At 42.3% G+C, this 19,813-nt stretch overlaps 1 protein-coding gene across 7 annotated transcripts in view; it reads left to right on the top strand.

The window, feature by feature from the left end:
* The window catches only part of LOC132398745 (protein mono-ADP-ribosyltransferase PARP11), a 139,415-nt gene that overhangs the window by 24,419 nt on the left and 95,183 nt on the right, over window positions 1-19,813 (top strand). For 2 of the 7 annotated variants that reach the window (XM_059978609.1, XM_059978611.1), the window contains 2 exons: window positions 2,358-2,394; window positions 2,575-2,695. The exons of 2 other annotated variants lie outside the window; for them this stretch is intronic. The gene's annotated coding sequence lies outside the window, so the exon portion shown is untranslated. Of the gene's footprint in view, window positions 1-1,683; window positions 2,029-2,357; window positions 2,395-2,574; window positions 2,696-19,813 lie in introns of all 7 variants that reach the window. 3 more of the 7 variants (XM_059978613.1, XM_059978608.1, XM_059978610.1) reach the window with 2 other exon arrangements.

Below are 19,813 nucleotides of genomic sequence, written 5' to 3'. Positions count from 1 at the left end.
CAGAGCCTGATACGTTCTTGGTTAGATAGATACTTTATTAATCCCAAAAGGCTTATTGAGAAAGTAAGGAGGCATGGGATCCAAGGGGACCTTGCTTTGTGGATTCAGAATTGGCTTGCCCACAGAAGGCAAAGAGTGGTTGTAGATGGGTCTTATTCTACATGGAGGTTGGTGACCAGTGGTGTGCCTCAGGGATCTGTTCTAGGACCACTACTCTTCGTGATTTTTTATAAATGACCTGGATGAGGAAGTGGAGGGATGGGCTAGTAAATTTGCTGATGGCACAAAGGTTGGGGTTGTTGTGGATAGTGTGGAGGGCTGTCAGAGGTTACAGCAGGACATCGATAGAATGCAAAACTGGGCTGAGAAGTGGCAGATAGAGTTCAACCCAGGAAAGTGTGAGGTGGTTCATTTTGGTAGGTCAAATATGATGGCAGAATATAGTATTAACGGTAAGACTCTTGGCAGTGTGGAGGCTCAGAGGGATCTTGGGGTCTGAGTCCATAGGCACTCAAAGATGCTGCGTAGGTTGACTCTGTGGTTAAGAAGGCATATGGTGCATTGGCCTTCAACAATTGTGGGATTGGGTTTAAGAGCCGAGAGTTAATGTTACAGTTATATAGGGCACTGGTCAGACCCCACTTGGAATACTGTGCTCAGTTCTGGTCACCTCACTACAGGAAGGACGTGGAAACTATAGAAGGGGTACAGAGGAGATTTACAAGGATGTTGCTTGGATTGGAGGGCGTGCCTTATGAGAGTAGGGTGAGTGAACTAGGCCTTTTTTCCTTGAAGCGACGGAAGATGAGAGGTGACCTGATAGAGGTGTATAAGACAATGAGAGGCATTGATCGTGTGGATTTTCCCAGTGCTGAAATGGCTAACACAAGAGGGCACAGTTTTAAGGTGCATGGAAGTCGGTACAAAGGAGATGTTAGCAGTAAGTTTTTTTTACGCAGAGTGGTGAGTGCATGGAAAGGGTGCCGGCAACTGTGATGAAGGTGGATACAATAAGGTCTTTTAAGAGACTTCTGGATAGGTACATGGCGCTTAGGAAAATAGAGGGCTATGGGTAACCTTAGGTAATTTCTGAAGTAGGTACATGTTTGGCACAGCATTGTGGGCCAAAGGGCCGGTATTGTTCTGTAGGGTTTCTATGTTTTCTATGTCTGTGTTTTCTAAATTACAGTGTTAGCATAGTATTACAAATACACAAATATGCATATATTAGAAGAAGTTAGAAATAATAAAAATAGTTTACCTTAAAAGTGAGATATACAAGGTTTACAAGTCAAACATTACAAGATCACTTCCTTGGCTATAGATTGGCTCAATATAGAGCTAGTGACTGAGGGGAAGAATGACCTCATATAGCAGTGCAGTTGTCTTAACCTATTATTGAAACTGCTTTTCTGTTCAGCCTAGGTGGCATTCAGGGGGTGAGAAACATTGACCAGAATTGCAGGATTTTCCAGAGGTCATTTCTTCTAGCACAGCTTCTAGTATATCCAGTTTGACTGCCATAATAGAACCAGCCTTTCAAATCAGTCTATTAGTCAGGGTGTAAAGGTTATGGGGAGAAGACAGAAGAATAGGGTTGAGAGGGTTTATAAATCAGCTATGATGGAATGGCAAAGAGACTTAATGGGAGGAGTGGCCTAAATCTGCTCCTATTATTTAAAGGCTAAGCATTCGGAGGACACACCATAAGTGAACAGCTCATTGATGTCTCTTCATATGGTGACAAGACATTTGCAAATGGAATGCCAAGATCAGAGAACAACTCAATCCAATCATCTGTTCCTATGTTTTATTGTCATATGGTGATGCTGTGCAAGTCTTACCACAACTGTCAAGTGTCTGTTTGTTCCCCAGCTTTAACCAGAATTGCCTCTGTTGCAGTGGCCTTCCAAAGGTTGTATTTTTTCTTTGTTCTATGTTTCTTTAAGAAAGAGTAAGAGGGAATCCCTGTGCCTCAGGAGGGAAGCTGGAAGCCGAACATCTCATGAGTCACGGGAGAGAATGTATGTGAGTAGTAGAAAAAGCAAGAGAAAAAGGGGAAAATTCCTGTCCAATAGAGAATACTCCTTCCTCAGCTTGTTAATAAAGAATCCCCCAGCTTGATGGAACTCTGAGGTCGCATCAAGAGTATTGCATTATAGGAAGGATGTGGAGGTGATGGACAAGATACAGAAAAGTTTCAACAGAATGCTGTTGTACTTCAACAGAAGTGATGTACTATAAGGAGTGGTTGGACACAGTTTTCTGCAGTGGTTGTGAAAAAGCTGTAAACTAATAGACATTTATAAAACTTTATGAGAAACGTGGAATACACAGTCTGTTTTTTGTCCCCCCAGGATCAAGATACTTAATACTACAGGGCATGTATTTAAGGTGAGATGGGGAAAGTTCAAAGGAGATGACTGGGGCATTTTTTTTTAACATTTTAGTATTTTGTTTCTATGTTTCTGAACTATCTCAGCAACAGATAATTTTGTAGGTTTCCTACTGATGTCACTGAACTGACTGGCATGTGCTTTCCAGTTTTTATTGCTAGTACTTTTATCTTAACAGATGCAGTTTGAAATCTTCTGCTCCGCTGGTTTCACCCATTAATTAAGGAAGACTGGAAGATAGTTCATCACTTGTTACTCTTACTCCCTTCAGTAGCATACAGTGAATTCCATTCATTCAGGTCAGGCTGATTTTCTACTTTTTGCTTTACCAATGCTCTTGCATTGCTGTTGGGAAGGGACTTTTAGGGTTCAAACCCAACAACAAAGAAGAAACAGCAACATTAATGATTTGGATAAGCACATAACAAATAAGCGAGTAAAGTTTGCCAATAACAGGCTGCTAACATTCAAGCAGCAGAGTCAATACAATTAGATGTGACAAAACAAAATCCAGATGTGAGCAGATAAATGACAAATGATATTTAATGTAAAAATATTTCAAATTGTATATTGATATCTAATATTTCTACTCCCTATAAGACCATAAGATATTGGAGCAGAATTAGGCCAATGGGTTCATCGAATTTGCTCAGCCATTTCACCAAGGCTGATCCAATTTTCCTCTCAGCTCCAGTCTCCTGCCTTCTTCCCATATCCCTTAATGCCCTGACCAGTCAAGAATCTATCAAGCTCTGCCTTAAATATATGTAAAGACTTGGCCTACGTAGCTGCTTGTGGCAAAGAATTCCACAGATTCACAACACTATGGCTAAAGAAATTCCTTTTCATCTCCATTCTACAAGGATGCTCTCTATTCTGAGGCTATGTCCACTGGTCTTAGACTCTCCCACCATAGGAAATATCCTCTCTACATCCACTCGTATCAAGGCCTTTCACCATTCAATAGGTTTCATCATTCAATAGTGAATACAGGCCCAGAGCCATCAAGTACTCTTCATGTGACAAGCCATTCAATACTGGAATGGTTTTCGTGAACCTCCTTTGAACCCTCTCCAGTTTCAGCCCATCCTTTTTAAGATAAAGGGCCCAAACCTGCTCATGGTACTCCAAACAAGGCTTCACCAGTCTCAACATTACATCCTTGCTTTTATATTTTAGTCCTCTTGAAATGAATGCTCATATTACATTTATTTCCTCACCACAGACTCCAACTGCAATTAACCTTCAGGGAATCCTGCACAAGGACTCCCAAATCCCTTTGTGCCTCAGTTTTTTTTGTATATTCTCTCTATTGAGAACATAGTCAACCTTTTAATTTCTTTTACTAAAGTGCATGACCATACACTTTCTGACACTGTACTCCATCTGCCATTTCTTAGACAAATTAGATCCTTCTGTAGCCTCTCTACTTCCTCAAAACTACCTGTCCCTCTGCCTATTTTCATATTGTCTGCAAACTTTACAACAAAGCCTTCAATTCCATCATCCAAATCATTGACATATGACATAAAAAGAATCAGTCCCAACACAAACCCCTGTGGAACACCGCTAGTCAATGGCATCCAGTCAGAAAAGGCTCCTTTTATTCCAACTCTTTGTCTCTTGCCAATTAGCCACAGCTTTATCCGTGCTAGAATCTTTCCTGTGAGTACCATGGCCCTGTAGCTTGTTAAGCAGCCTCATGTTCGCCACCATATCAAAGGCCTTCTGAAAATCCAAGTACACAACACCAACAGATTCTTCTTTATTAATCCTGCTTGTCAATTCTTCAAAGAATTCCCACAGATTTGTCAGGCAAGATTTTTCCTTGAGGAAGCCATGCTGACTACAGCCTATTTTATCATGTGCCTCCAAGAACCCTGAGTCCTTATCCTTGATAATCTAGTCCAACATCTTCCCAACCACTGAAGTCAGACTAACTTGGCCAATAGTTTCCTTTCTTCTGCTTCTCTCCCTTCTTGAAGAGTGCAATTTACCAGTCTTCCGGAACCATAGAAGAATCTAATGATGCCTGCAAGATCATGAGTAATGCTCCATGATCTCTTCAGCCACCTCTTTCAGAACTCTGGAGTATATACCATCTGGTCCAGATGACTTACCTACCTTAAGACCTTTTCTGTTTCATAGAATAGTACAGCACATTACAAGCCATTCGGCCCACAGTGTTGTGCTGACCCTCAAACCCTGCCTCACGTATAACCCCCCACCTTAAATTCCTCCATATACCTGTTTAGTAGTCTCTTAAACTTCACTAGTGTATCTGCCTCCACCACTGACTCAGGCAGTGCATTCCATGCACCAACCACTCTCTGAGTGAAAAACCTTCCTCTAATATCCCCCTTGAACTTCCATCCCCTTAACTTAAAGCCGTGTCCTCTTGTACTGAGCAGTGGTGCCCTGGGGAAGAGGTGCTGGCTGTCCTCTCTGTCTATTCATCATAATATCTTGTACACCTCTATCATGTCTCCTGTCAGCCTCCTTTTCTCCAAAGAGTAAAGCCCTAGCTCCCTTAATCTCTGATCATAATCCATACTCTCTAAACCAGGCAACATCCTGGTAAATCTCCTCTGTACCCTTTCCAATGCTTCCACATCCTTCCTATATTGAGGCGACCAGAACTGGACACAGTACTCCGAATGTGGCCTAACTGGAGTTTTATAGAGCTGCATCATTACATCGCATCTCTTAGACTCTATCCCTCGACTTATGAAAGCTACCACCCCATAAGCTTTCTTATCTACCCTTTCTATCTGTGAGGCAACTTTCAGGGATCTGTGGACATGTACCCCCAGATCCCTCTGCTCCTCCATACTACCAAGTATCCTGCCATTTACTTTGTACTCTGCCTTGGAGTTTGTCCTTCCAAAGTGTACCACCTCACACTTCTCCGGGTTGAACTCCATCTGCCACTTCTCAGCCCAGTCCTGCATCCTATCAATGTCTCTCTGCAATCTTCGACAATCCTCTACACTATCTACAACACCACCAACCTTTGTGTCGTCTGCAAACTTGCCAACCCACCCTTCTACCCCCACTTCCAGGTTGTTAATAAAAATCACAAAAAGCAGATCCTTGTGGGATACCACTAGTCACAACCCTCCAATCTGAATGTACTCCCTCCACCACGACCCTCTGCCTTCTGCAGGCAAGCCAATCCTGAATCCACCTGGCCAAACTTCCCTGCATCCCATGCCTTCTGATTTTTTGAATAAGCCTACCATGTGGAACCTTGTCAAATGCCTTACTAAAATCCATGTAGATCACATCCACTGCACTACCCACATCTGTATGCCTGGTCACCTCCTTAAAGAACTCTATCAGGCTTGTTAGGCACGATCTACCCTTTACAAAGCCATGCTGACTGTCCCTGCTCAGACCATGATTCTCTAAATGCCCATAGATCCTATCTCTAAGAATCTTTTCCAACAACTTTCCCACCACAGACGTAAGGCTCATTGGTCTATAATTACGTGGACTATCCCTACTACCTTTTTTGAACAAGGGGACAAAATTCGCCTCCCTCCAATCCTCCGGTACCATTCCCGTGGACAACGAGGACATAAAGATCCTAGCCAGAGGCTCAGCAATCTCTTTCCCCGCCTCGTGGAGCAGCCTGGGGAATATTCCGTCATCCCCGGGGACTTATCCGTCCTAATGTATTTTAACAACTCCAACACCTCCTTTCCGTTAATATCAACATGCTCCAGAACATCAATCTCACTCATATTGTCCTCATCGTCATCAAGTTCCCTCTCAGTGGTGAATACCGAAGAGAAGTATTCATTGGGGACCTCGCTCACTTCCTCAGCCTCCAGGCACATCTTCCCACTTTTATCTCTAATTGGTCCTACCTTTACTCCTGTCATCCTTTTGTTCTTCACATAATTGAAGAATGCCTTGGGGTTTTCCTTTACCCTACTCGCCAAGGCCTTCTCATGCCCCCTTCTTGCTCTTCTCAGCCCCTTCTTAAGCTCCTTTCTTACTACCTTATATTCCTCAATAGACCCATTTGATCCTTGCTTCCTAAACCTCATGTATGCTGCCGCCTTCCACCTGACTAGATTTCCCACTTCACTTGTCATCCATGGTTCCTTCATTCTACCATTCTTTATCTTCTTCACCGGGACAAATTTATCCCTAACATCCAGCAAAAGATCCTTAAACATCGACCACGTGTCCATAGTACATTTCCCTGCGAAAACATCATCCCAATTCACACCTGCAAGTTCTAGCCTTATAGCCTCATAATTTGCCCTTCTCCAATTAAAAAATTTCCTGTCCTCTCTGATTCTATCCTTTTCCATGATAAGGTTCCCAAGACCCTTCTCTCTAGTAATGAACTTCACACACTTCATGCTCCCTGACACCTGGAACTTCCAGCATACTGCTAGTGCCTGCTAATGCAAAATGCTTTTTCAGTTTCATTGTCCCCGATTACTACCTCTCCAGCATAATTTCCAGCGGTCCAATATCCATTCTAGCCTCCCTTTTAAACTTTGTGTATCTGAAGAAACTGTTGGTATCCTCTTTTATATTATTGGCAAGCTTACTTTCGTGCAGTTTAATTAACAATCCTTTCTTCCACATCATGTCATAGGCTTTTCCTATGTTAAAAAACACTGCAACTACTGACTCTTTGCCTGGGCCTTTCTTATTTCAGTCTCTAACCTTATCACTGAGTTAATGGAATTTCTTCCCTTCCTAAAACCATTCTGATAACTTGCCAGCATTCCCCTCTTCTCAAGCTCATACGATAACCTTTCTTTTACCATCCTTTCCATTATCTTGCACATATTTGATGTTAATGCTATTGGCCTGTAGCTAGTGGGTTTTGATGGATCCTTTCCACGTTTCCTTATTGGAATTACTACTGCTTCTTTCCTTGCACTTGGTAATCTTCCCTCCTCCCACACTCTGTTGTAAAGATGCAGCAACTTCAAGAGCGCTCCTTCTTCTAGATTTTTTAGCATAACATAGCATATCAGATCTTTCCCTGAGGAGGTTGGTCTCGATCTCTTTATTGTTCTCACCATTTCTGCCAACGTAAATGGATCATCAATTATATCATCTGTTTCTTCCCTCCTGTTTAACACACCTGGTTGTTGACTCATTGTTCTTTCCCTTCTCCTTCACCATTCTTCAGACAATTTTTCTGAACCATGTATCTGTACAAACAACTTGGCCATGATCTGAGCCTTATCCCTACTGGAGACTGCTGTTTCCTCCTCAGATGTCATTACTGGATATTCCCATTCCCTTCTATCTCCTCCCATCCTCTTAATCATTCCCCATACCTCTCCCACAGGTGGTGTTCTTCCTATTTTTTGCAAAAACTCCTCCAACTTGCCCTTTTAGCTAGATGTATAGTTCTTCTCACCACTGCCTGTGCCGTCTTATATTGAATCAAATGCTGCATATTATGAGTTCTTTTAACTAGCCTGAATGGTCTATTTCTGCTTTTTACAGCCTGACAAAATTCCTCTGTCCACTATGGTACCAGTTTTCTATTCATCCTATTTTTACTCCTGGGTATAGATCCTTCTGCTGCCACAATAATTGCTGAAATTATCTGACTGTTTAATTCATCTATATTTTCAGAAATGTCAATCCTTGTCAATGCTTCTTCACTCAACTTCTGGAATTTACCCCAATCTGCTTTTCCAAACACTCACTTTGGGATTCCACCACCTGATCTTATTTCAACTCTTTCACCCACTGAACATGAAACTGGGTAATGATCGCTGCCTATTGTTGAAGCAGTCCAAACTCCCCAGTTACTAACTCCAGCCAAGGTATTAGACATTAACATAATATCTAATACTGACTCAGTTCCTGTTGTTATGTTTATTCTTGTTCCTCTACCATCATTCACACACACCAAATCCTTTTCTTCCATCAAATCTTCAATTACCTTTCCATTTAAATCTGTAAACAAGTCCCTCTATATTGTGCTGTGAGCATTGAAATCTGCACACCACACTACCTTATGTCTGCTTTGTCCTTGTATTCTTAGTATGCTATCCAAATCCAACCTTTTACATGGATTATAGTAGTTAATTATTATTACTTCCTCCCCTCTGTCCCACACTTCCACCACTATGTATTCCTGATCATCTCCCTTTTCCAGTACCTTATATGGTATACCTTGTTTGATTAATATAGCAAACCCCCCTCCTCACCCTTGATTTCTATCGTTCCTTATCATTGTATATTCATATACCATGAAGTCTAAAGTTGGTTTCAACCAAGTCTCCTGAATACACACTGCATCCGGTTTTACAACTATTTCTTTAATAAACTGCTTGAATTCCTGGCTATTGGCCAGTAAGCTCCTTGCATTCCATTGCAAAAGAATCACTATAATTAGTATTAAACAACCCATGACACTTCCTGATTTGACTGATTAGTGAGGTTCTCCCTCATTTCTTCCCGCATCAATCCAACTAACCCTAAATGGTTCATTGCTGCTTTGACAGCCAGCTGAATTTTTTCACTTTTTGACTTTACCTCAGCCGTACCATTAACCACTCCTGCAATGAATGTTACTAGAGTCTTTTTGTCTACATAAATCCTGTCATTTGTTCTTTGTTGCATCTCTTGCATCCCTCTTGCTCCCTGTCCATTAGGAGCACTATTCTGTCCTCTTGAAGTTCTTATAGCTTCTGCATAAGTGATCTTTCTTTTCAGTCTTATTTCTTGAATTTTATTCTCCCATCTCATAACCTCACATCCATTATATGCCACATTATGAGCTCCTCCACAATTACAGCATTTTGGTTGCACTTCTGTTCCACACTTTCCATATTCATGATCACCCCCACATCTAGCACATCTCCTCTGCCTATTACAGTTTTTAGCTGTGTGTCCAAATCTTTGGCAATTATAGCACCTCAATGGCTTTGGCACATACACTCTTACTGGGTAATTTATGAAACCCAGAAACACCTTCCCTGACACTCTTTCTTCTTCAAATTCAATCAATACTGTTTCACTTTCCTTTTTGACTCCCTCCTGTATTGTTTTCAGTCTTTGAACATTCATTACTTTTCCTTCTTTGATATTCCTCTTTAACTCCTCCATATTTATACTCATTGGTACCCCCGTGATCACTCCTCTACATCCACCACCATTTTGTGCTCCCACCCTCCCTGTGTATTCCACCTTACATTTTCCTGTCTCTCTTAATTTGAGTGCTTTCTCAATCTGTTCCTCATTCGCACATCTTACCAATAGGTTGCCATCATTAAGGACTTTCACAAATACTATTTCCCCTATCTTATTTGCCAGTGTTGTTGTTAACACAGACGGGTTAATTTTCTTCATGTTTCCTTGAGCCTTCTCATCAAACCTTATTATAACACCTTCTCACTGAACTTGTTCATCTTCCTCACTTTCAGAGTGCTCTCCACTATCTTTTCTTGTTCTTTTACTCACTTTCTCTCAGTTTTCATTCATCCGTCCGCTCACTATCTCCTCATTCCCTTTATTTCTCCCTTCACAACCATCCATTTCTCCACAGCTCCAGCCCTCTTCAATCGCTCGCTGGGAAGCAGCTGTTGCCATGTTGGAGAGAGAGTTTTTAATTGGATAAAAGATTTTTTGTTTGGTAGGAAAATTCAAGTTGGGATTGGGTCAGAATTATCAAATCAATACATAGTGGAAAATGGCACATCTCAAGGTAGTGTGATTAGCCAGTTACTTTTCATCATTATGATCAATGATGTCTTCACAAAAGTACCAGTGGATATAGGTAGGTCACTGTTTGCAGATGATGGGGCCTTGTGGAAAAGAGGCAGGAACATGAAACATATAATCAGGAAGCTACAAGGAACAATTGATGAAGCGGTGGAGTGGAGTTATGATTGGGGATGTAGATTTTCAGTAGAAAAAACTCAAACTGTATGTTACACCAGGAAAAGAATTGAGGTAGTGAAGAAGTTAAGGATGTATGGGATAGAATTAGAGAGGGTTGGGTCATTTAAATTTCTGGGAGTTGTATTTGATTCATGGTTAACATGGGCAGATCTTATCAGGAAAGTTGAGGAGAAATGTAAAAAAGTAATAAATGTGATGAGATGTTTGACTGGTCGGGAATGGGGAGCAAGTTCTTCAGCGTTGAAGAGAATGTATGTGGCTTTAGTAAGATCTATGTTGGACTATGGAAGTGTAGCATACAGATCAGCAGCTAGGTCTCTTATAAGGAAACTGGATGTAGTTCGGGCTCAGGCTTTGAGAATGTGCAGTGAGGCTTTTAAAACATCACCAGTATCAGCCCTACAGGTAGAATTGGGAGTAATGCATTTGGAACTAAGAAGGATACAATTAATGGCAAACTACTGGGCTAATTTGCAGGGGCACAATGATTCTCACCCCACAAAAGGAGTATTGCAGGAGTGCTGGGAGAATGGGAGTTTTCAGAGGGATAACTTTAGTCGGGTAGGGAATGATATTGCTAAAGAATGTGGAGTGTTTGATCTAAGGATAAGTCCTTCAGTAGTTTATCCAGTTGTAGCTCCATGGAAGATTGTATGGCCTGACATAGACTGGCATTTGTTAGAGGTAAAAAGGAAAGAAAAATATAAAACTGATTTGCTAAGTGCATTTAACTACCAAGCGATGGAAAAGTATAGTTATTATACTCAGATTTACACAGATGGTGCTAAGGAACCATCAGGGAGTGACAGGGGTTGGGGTGATTATACCAGCAAAAGAAATTGGAATCAGCAGAACATCATCTAATAAGTTAGGGGTGTGTAAAGTGGAGATGTTGGCAGTGTTGGTTGCGTTGTGATGGGTGGAGAAAGCTAGACAAGTCAAAGTGTTGATATGCTCAGATTCATCCTCAGTTCTAGCAAGTTTATGGTCTTTTCACTCAAATAGCTGGCAAGATGTACTTTATGAAGTCCTTCAGTCAGTCACAAGAGTTTCAAATCAGGGAGGTCAAGTAAAATTTCTATGGATTCCAGCTCATGTAGGGGTGAAGGGGAATGAGAGGGTGGATGAGTTGGTAAAGAGGGCGTTAAAGAAAGAAAATATAGAAATGTACATTAGTATCAGTAAAGCAGAGGCTAAGTGTGTAATCTGGGGGAAAATCATCCAAATGTGGCAAGAAAGATGGGACAGAGAGGGGAAAGGAAGGCATTTATATCAAATACAAAGGAGTGTTAGAAGTACTAGAAGAGAGGAAACTGTCGACTAGGTTAAGGCTGGGGCGCTGTGCACTAAACAAAACATTGAAAATGATAGGGAAACACCAGACAGGATTGTGTGAGGAATGTCAGGAAGATGCATCAGTAAAACATGTAATTCTGAGTTGCAGGAAGTATGGGATACAGAGAGAGATGATGAGAATTAATCTAAGGGAATTCACATTAAAAGGAATACTGGCATGGGTGAGAGAGCACAGGTCAGGGTGCTTTTAGATTTCTTAAGGGATACACGGTTTTTTTTTAAATAGGATATGATGGATATGCAGGAATAGGGTACTAGGATGGCCAAAGAAGAAAGGATAAAGTGTAGATTAGGGTGTGTGTGTGCGTGTGTGAGAATGGGTGAAGGGATCCACACCCCAGACCAGAAGGTGGCAGTAATGCACCATTAAGCTGGGTGCCAACCGCCGTAAAACAAGAAGAAGAAGACGCTTACTTTCGTATTCCATCTTTACCTTCTTAATGACATTTTTAATTGCCTTCTGTTGGTTTTTAAAACCTTTCAATCCTCTAATTTCCTATTAATTTTTGCACTATTATATGCCCTCTTTTTGGCTTTTATGTTGCATTTGACTTACCTTGTTACCGCTGTTGTGCCATCTTTCCTTTAAAATACTTCTTCCTCTTTATGATCTATATATCCTGGTTTTTTTCTGAATTTTTTTCAAGAAATTCCAGCCATTGCTGCTATGCTGTCATCCCTGTCCGTGTTCAAAGCAGTCAGTTCTGGCCAACTCCTCTCTCATGCCCCTGTAATTCCCTTTACTCCACTATAATACTGATGCATATGACTTACCTTCTTCTCAAATTTCAGGGTGAATTTGTCCATATTATGGTCTGGAAAACTGGTCTTTTCCAGTTAACTCTGGCCATCTTTTCTCTCATGCCTCTATAATTCCCTTTACTTCACTGTAATACTGATACATCTGACTTTAGCTTCTTCTCAAATTTCAGGGTGATTTTGTCCATATCACTTGCCCCTAAGGGTTCTCTAATCAATTCTGCTCATTGTACTACACCCAATTCAGAGTAGCTGATCCCCTAGTGGGCTCAAGCCATCTTGTAGGCACTCTAGAAATTCCCCCTCCTGTAATCCAGCACAACCCATTTTTCCCAATCTGCCTACATATTGAAGTCCCCCATGACCGCATCACATTGTATGTTTGGCATGTATTCTCTATCTAATTTGTAGGCCACATCCTTACTACCGTTTGGGGGTCTGCATATAACGTCCATTAGGGTCTTTTTGCCCTTGCAGTTCCATTCAATACAATATAAATCATATAACCATTTAACAATCACAGCACGGAAACAGGCCATCTCGGCCCTCCTAGTCCATGCCGAACTCTTAATCTCACCTAGTCCCACCTACCTGCACTCAGCCCATAACCCTCCACTCCTTTCCTGTCCATATACCTATTCAATTTTACCTTAAATGACACAACTGAACTGGCCTCTACTACTTCTACAGGAAGCTCATTCCACATAGCTATCACTCTCTGAGTAAAGAAATACCCCCTCGTGTTTCCCTTAAACTTCTGCCCCCTAACTCTCAAATCATGTCCTCTCGTTTGAATCTTCCCTACTCTCAATGGAAACAGCCTATTCATGTCAACTCTATCTATCCCTCTCAAAATTTTAAATACCTCGATCAAATCCCCCCTCAACCTTCTACGCTCCAATGAATAGGGACCTAACTTGTTCAACCTTTCTCTGTAACTTAAGTGCTGAAACCCAGGTAACATCCTAGTAAATTGTCTCTGCACTCTCTCTAATTTATTGATATATATATCAATATATATCAGTTATATATCCTTGGATATATACAACTCCCAGTTATATAGTCTTCTTTCAGCCATGATTGTGTTGCCTACAACATCATAACTTCTGATCTGTAACTGCTGCAAGTTCATCTACCTTATTATGTATACTGCACACATTCAAATATACCTTCAGTCCTGTATTCACCCTTTTTAAATTTTGTCTGCAGTTTACTTTGCCACTCATCCTTTTGACTGCAACTCTGCCCTATCAATAGGCTCTCCTCACTATACATTGCCTCTGTTTATAAACCAGCTACCTCATCTACAGCACCATTATCTGCTTTTCGTATGATACTATTTGAGATATAGGCAGCTCAGGGCCCTAGTCACACCTTGCTCAACCTTTTGATTCTTAACTTTGAACGAGGTCTCACCAACATCTGCCTCCACAACCCCTCTGCTAACTGTTCTGGCATTCTGGTTCCTACTCCCCTGCAACTCTAGTTTAAACTCCACCATGCAGCATTAACAAACCTTCCCGCTAGGATATTAGTTCCCCACCAGTTCAGGTGCAAACTGTCCCTTTTGTATAGGTCCCACCTTCACAGGGAGACAGCCCAATGATCCAAAAATCTTTTGCCTTCCCTCTTACACTAACTCTTTAGCCACATATTAAACTGTATAATCTTTCTAGTTCTGGCCTCAGAATGTGGCATGGGTAGCAATTCTGCAATCACAGCCTTGGAGATCCTGCCCTTTTAACTTTGCTCCTAACTCCCTGAACTCCCTGTGCAGAACCACATCACTCACCTTACCCAGGTCATTGGTACCTACATGGTCCATGATTTCTGGTTGTTCACCCTCCCACTAAAGAATGCTGAGGACTAGATCCAAGATATTCCGGACCTTGGCACCCAGGAGGCAACATACCATCTGGGAATCTCATTCTTGCCCATGGAGCCTCCTGTCTGTTCCCCAAACTAACAAATTCCCTAAACCACAGCATACCTCTTCTCCCCACTTCCCTTCTGAGTCACAGAGGGAGACTCAGTGCCAGAGACATGACTACTGCGACTTTCCTCTGTTAGGTCATCCCCTTCCTTGGTAAGTTGATGGAGAAGATCCTCAGAGGCAGGATTTATGAACATTTGGAGAAGCATAATATGATATTGAGAGAGTGCAGAGACGACTTACTAGGATGTTACCTGGGTTTCAGCACTTAAGTTACAGAGAAAGGTTGAACAAGTTAGGTCTCTATTCATTGGAGCATAGAAGGTTGAGGGGGGATTTGATCGAGGTATTTAAAATTTTGAGAGTGATAGATAGAGTTGACGTGAATAGGCTGTTTCCATTGAGAGTAGGGGAGATTCAAATGAGAGGACATGATTTGAGAGTTAGGGGGCAAAAGTTTAAGGGAAACACGAGGGGGTATTTCTTTATAGCTGTGTGGAATGAGCTTCCTGTAGAAGTAGTAGAGGCCAGTTCAGTTGTGTCATTTAAGGTAAAATTGGAAAGGTATATGGATAGGAAAGGAGTGGAGGGTTATGGGCTGAGTGCGGGTAGGTGGGACTAGGTGAGATCAAGAGTTCGGCACGGACTAGGAGGGCCGAGATGGCCTGTTTCCGTGCTGTGATTGTTATATGGTTATATGATTAGGAATAGTCAGCATGACTTTGTCAAGGACAGGTCGTGCCTTATGAGTCTGATTGAATTTTTTGAGAATGTGACGAAACATATTGATGAAGGAAGAGTAGTAGATGTAGTGTATATGGATTTCAGCAAGGCATTTGATAGGGTACCCCCTGCAAGGCTTATTGAGAAAGTAATGAGGCATGGTATCCAAGGGACATTGCTTTATGGATCGAGAACTGGCTTGCCCACGGAAGGCAAAGAGTGGCTAACAGAACATAGAATATAGAATAGTACAGCACATTACAGGCCCTTCGGCCCACAATGTTGTGCCGACCCTCAAACGCTGCCTCCCATATAACCCCCCACCTTAAATTCCTTCATATACCTGTCTAGTAGTCTCTTAAACTTCACTAGTGTATCTGCCTCCACCACTGACTCAGGCAGTGCATTCCACGCACCAACCACTCTCTGAGTGAAAAACCTTCCTCTAATATCCCCCTTGAACTTCCCTCCCCTTACCTTAAAGCCAGGTCCTCTTGTACTGAGCAATGGTGCCCTGGGGAAGAGGCACTGGCTGTCCACTCTGTCTATTCCTCTTGTGGAGGTTGGTCACCAGTGGAGTGCCTCAGAGATCTGTTCTGAGATCCTTACTCTTCGTGAGTTTTATGAATGACCTGGATGAGGAAGTGGAGGGATGGGTTAGTAAGTTTGCTGATGACACAAAGGTTGGAGGTGTTGTGGGAAGTGTGGAGGGCTGTCAGACGTTACGGCGGGGCATTGATAGGATGCAAAACTGGGCTGAGAAGTGGCAGATGGAGTTCAACTCAGATAAGTGCGAAGTGTTTCATTTTGGTAGGTCAAATATGATAGCAGAATATAGTATTAATGGTAAGACTCTTGGCAGTATGGAGGATCAGAGGAATCTTGGGGTCCGAGTCCATAGGACGCTCAAAGTAGCTGCACAGGTTGACTCAGTGGTTAAGAAGGCGTACGGTATATTGGCCTTCATCAATCGTGAAATTGAATTTACGTGCCGAGAGGTAATGTTGCAGCTATATAGGACCCTGGTCAGACCCCACTTGGAGTACTGCGCTCATTTCTGGTTGCCTCACTACAGGAAGGACGTGGAAACCATTGAAAGGGTGCAGAGATTTACAAGGATGTTGCCTGGATTGGGGAGCATGCCTTATGAGAACTGGTTGAGTGAACTCGGCCTTTTCTCCTTGGAGTGACAGAGCATGAGAGGTGACCTGATAGAGGTGTATAAGATGTTGAGAGGCATTGATCATGTGGATAGTTAGAGGCTTTTTCCCAGGGCTGAAATGGTTGCCACAAGAGGACACAGGTTTAAGGTGCTGGGGAGTAGGTACAGAGGAGATGTTGGGTAAGTTTTTTACACAGAGAGTGGTGAGTGTGTGGAATGGGTTGCCGGCAAATGTGGTGGAGGCAGATATGATAGGGTCTATTAAGAGACTTTTGGATATGTACATGGAGCTTAGAAAAATAGAGGTCTATAGGTAAGCCTGCTAATTTCTAGGGTAGGGACATGTTCGACACAACCTTGTGGGCCGAAGGGCTGGTATTGTGCTGTATGTTTTCTATGTTTCTAAAGTTGCAGAAATTAATAGTACTGTATACTGTAGATTTGGATAGCTCACAACACGGGTGCTGTACATGGCACCATCTTGAGGTCTATAAAATGGAAAGGAAAGCTGAATTACATGAATATTGCATAGACAAATTAAAATCAGTGCAAAAATGGAAATAATTTAGAAAAAGCAGTGAGGTAAGGTTCATGGGTTAAATGTCCATTTAGAAATTAGATGTCAGAGGGGAAGAAGTTGTTCCTGAACCACCGAGTATGTGCCTTCAGGCTTCTGTTCCTCCTTCCTGATGGTAACAAAGTAACCACGAGAAGAGCCAGTGTTCTGTTCTGGGTGTGGTATTTCCAGGAGACTTAATGCCTCCTCAATTCACAAGGTGTATTGAGATGCAACTCCTTAGAGACTGTGTTAGGGAATTGGAGCTGCTACTCAATGACCTTTGGCTTGTTAGGGAAAGTAAAGAAACAGTGATCGACAGGAGCTAGAGAGTGGTAGTCAGTGCTATCAGAAAGGAAAAATTGCTAGGCAAACTCAAAGGTCTTAAGGTGGATAAGTCACCTGGACCAGTTGGATTACTGAACTAGAGGGCACAGCTTTAAAATTGAGGGTCAACCCTTTAGAAAAGAGGTAAGGAGAAATTTTTTTGGCTAGAGAATGGTGAATCTGGAATGCTCAGCCACAGACTGCAGTGGAGACCATGGGTATATTTAAGGCGGAAGTTGATTGTTTCCTGTTCGGTCAGGTCATCAAAGGATATGGAGAGAAGACAGGTGTATGGGATTGAGTGGGATTCAGGATCAGCCATGATGGTTGATGGAGCAGATTCGATGGGCTGAATAGCCTAATTCTGCTCCTGTGTCTTATGGTCTAAGAGGGTATGTGCTGGGTGACGGAGTCCTTAATGTTGGACGTCACTTTTCTGAGGCACCTCTCCTTGAAGATGTCTTAGAAACTGTGGAGGCTAGTACCCATGATAGACTGGCCTAATTTTACAACGCCCCTTTTCCCCACCCCCCCCACCATACCCGATGGTGATGCAGCTAGTCAGAATGCTCTCCACGATCCATCTATAGAAGTTCATGAGTGTTTTAGGTCACATACTAAATCTCCTGAAACTTCTAATGAAATATAGCTGCTGTCTTGCCTTCTTTATAACTGCATCAATATGTTGGGACCAGGTTATGTTTTCAGAAATATTAACACCCAGGAACTTGCTTGAAGTCCTCTCACAGCACCTGTCTCACTCTGGTGACAGTTAGCTCACTTGCAGTGGCTGACATGTTTCCACTTACTTTTAACTTCTACCTTGACTGCCGAATTGGTAATTAACAGTACTTGGTAAGTACTGAGCTCCCAGTGGTTCCTTATGTGGTTTCTTGATCAGGACACACTCGCCAGGAATCAGGGTGTGCCCTCCTTCCGATGGACTGCTCCAAGCAGCGGAAACCTGTTGAGAGCAGACTGAACAGCTTGGGTTCACTTCTTACAATAATCAACTAAGCTAACTGCCATAATGTGTATATCAGCCTCTCTGAGATTCAGAGCACCTGCTAGTGACGTGGGTCACCTTGTTATCACTTCAAATGGACTCAGTTTTGCTTTCTTGTATTGGGTTGCTCTGATGCTAGATCGAACCAAAGGAAAAGTTTTAGGCCACAGTGATAATTAGGGTCAGCCATTGTTTGATGATGCCATTCATTCTTTCAGCTTGTCTTGATGACGCTGATGATGTGGACAATGAAAAGACAATTTAATGTTCCATCAGTCGACATGATTCTTGACATATGTTTCCAGTGAAATGTGTTCCTTGGTCAGATCAAAGTGACATGGCAATCTCCATTTAGGAATATAGACCTTAATCAGATTTAGCTGTGTTTGTAGCCATAGCTTTTCTTGCTGGGATGGCTTTCAACCCTCTTGAAAATTTGTCCATTACTACCAGGACATCTGAATATCCTTGGCACTTCGGTTTAGTAGCCTGAAGTAAAAATAGGGGACAAGCTCTCCTCTACAACCACTCTGAGCACCAGTGCCCCACAAGGCGGTGTACTCAGCCCCCTGCTGTACTCACTGTACACCCATGATTGTGTAGCCAAGTTTCCATCGAACTTAATATATAAGTTTGCTGATGGCACCACAATTGTAGGCCATATCTCGGGTAATGATGAATTTGAGTACAGAGGAAATTAAGAACCTGGTGGCATGGTGCAAAGACAATAACCTATCCCTCAATGTCAGCAAGATGAAGGAATTGGTTGTTGGCTTCAGAAGGACTAGTGGACCGCATGACCCCATCTACATTGGTGGTGCGCAGGTGGAACAGGTCAAAGGCTTTAAGTTCTTCGGGGTTAATATCACAAATGACCTAACTTGGTCTAATCAAGCAGAGTCCACTGCCAAGAAGGCTCACCAGCGCCTTCACTTCCTGAGAAAACTAAAGAAATTTGGCCTATCCCCTAAAACCCTCACTAATTTTTATAAATGCACCGTAGAAAGCATTCTTCTAGGGTGCATCACAATCTGGTATGGAAGTTGTCCTGTCCAAGACCAGAAGAAGCTGTAGAAGATCATGAACACAGCCCAGCACATCACACAAACCAATCTTCCAACCTTGGACTCACTTTACACCGCACGCTGTCGGAGCAGTGCTGCCAGAATAATCAAGGACACGACCCACCCAGCCAACACACTTTTTGTCCCTCTTCCCTCCGGGAGAAGGTTCAGGAGCTTGAAGACTCGTATGACCAGATTTGGGAACAGCTTCTTTCCAACTATGATAAGACTGCTGAATGGATGCTGGCCCGGATCTGGGCCATACCTTCCAAATATCTGGACTTGTCTCTTGTTTTTTTTTGCACTACCTTACTTTCCTGTTTCTATTTTCTATTTATGATCTATAACTTAAAATTTTATTATATTTACTATCGATTTGTACTCCAGGGAGCACAAAGCACAGAATCAAATTTCTGTGATGATTGTACGCTCTAGTATCAATTGTTTGGTGACAATAAAGTAAAGTAAGTAAGTACTCCACTTGTAGATGTAAAAATGTACCAGGTGGGGCAGGAGCATTTAAGCAGTTTTTCTGTCAATATAAAGTTTGTTTTCTAGCATGTCTTGCATCTTTGAACTGTTTGTCGAGCTTGCATCCTGAACTTTGAATTCCACCACCTCTGGGAGAATCCGTC

This window comes from Hypanus sabinus, chromosome 8 (assembly GCF_030144855.1).
Source record: "Hypanus sabinus isolate sHypSab1 chromosome 8, sHypSab1.hap1, whole genome shotgun sequence".
Taxonomy (NCBI): domain Eukaryota; kingdom Metazoa; phylum Chordata; class Chondrichthyes; order Myliobatiformes; family Dasyatidae; genus Hypanus; species Hypanus sabinus.
Note: the sequence above shows the minus strand (reverse complement) of the source record. Positions and strands in the feature narration are given on the sequence as shown.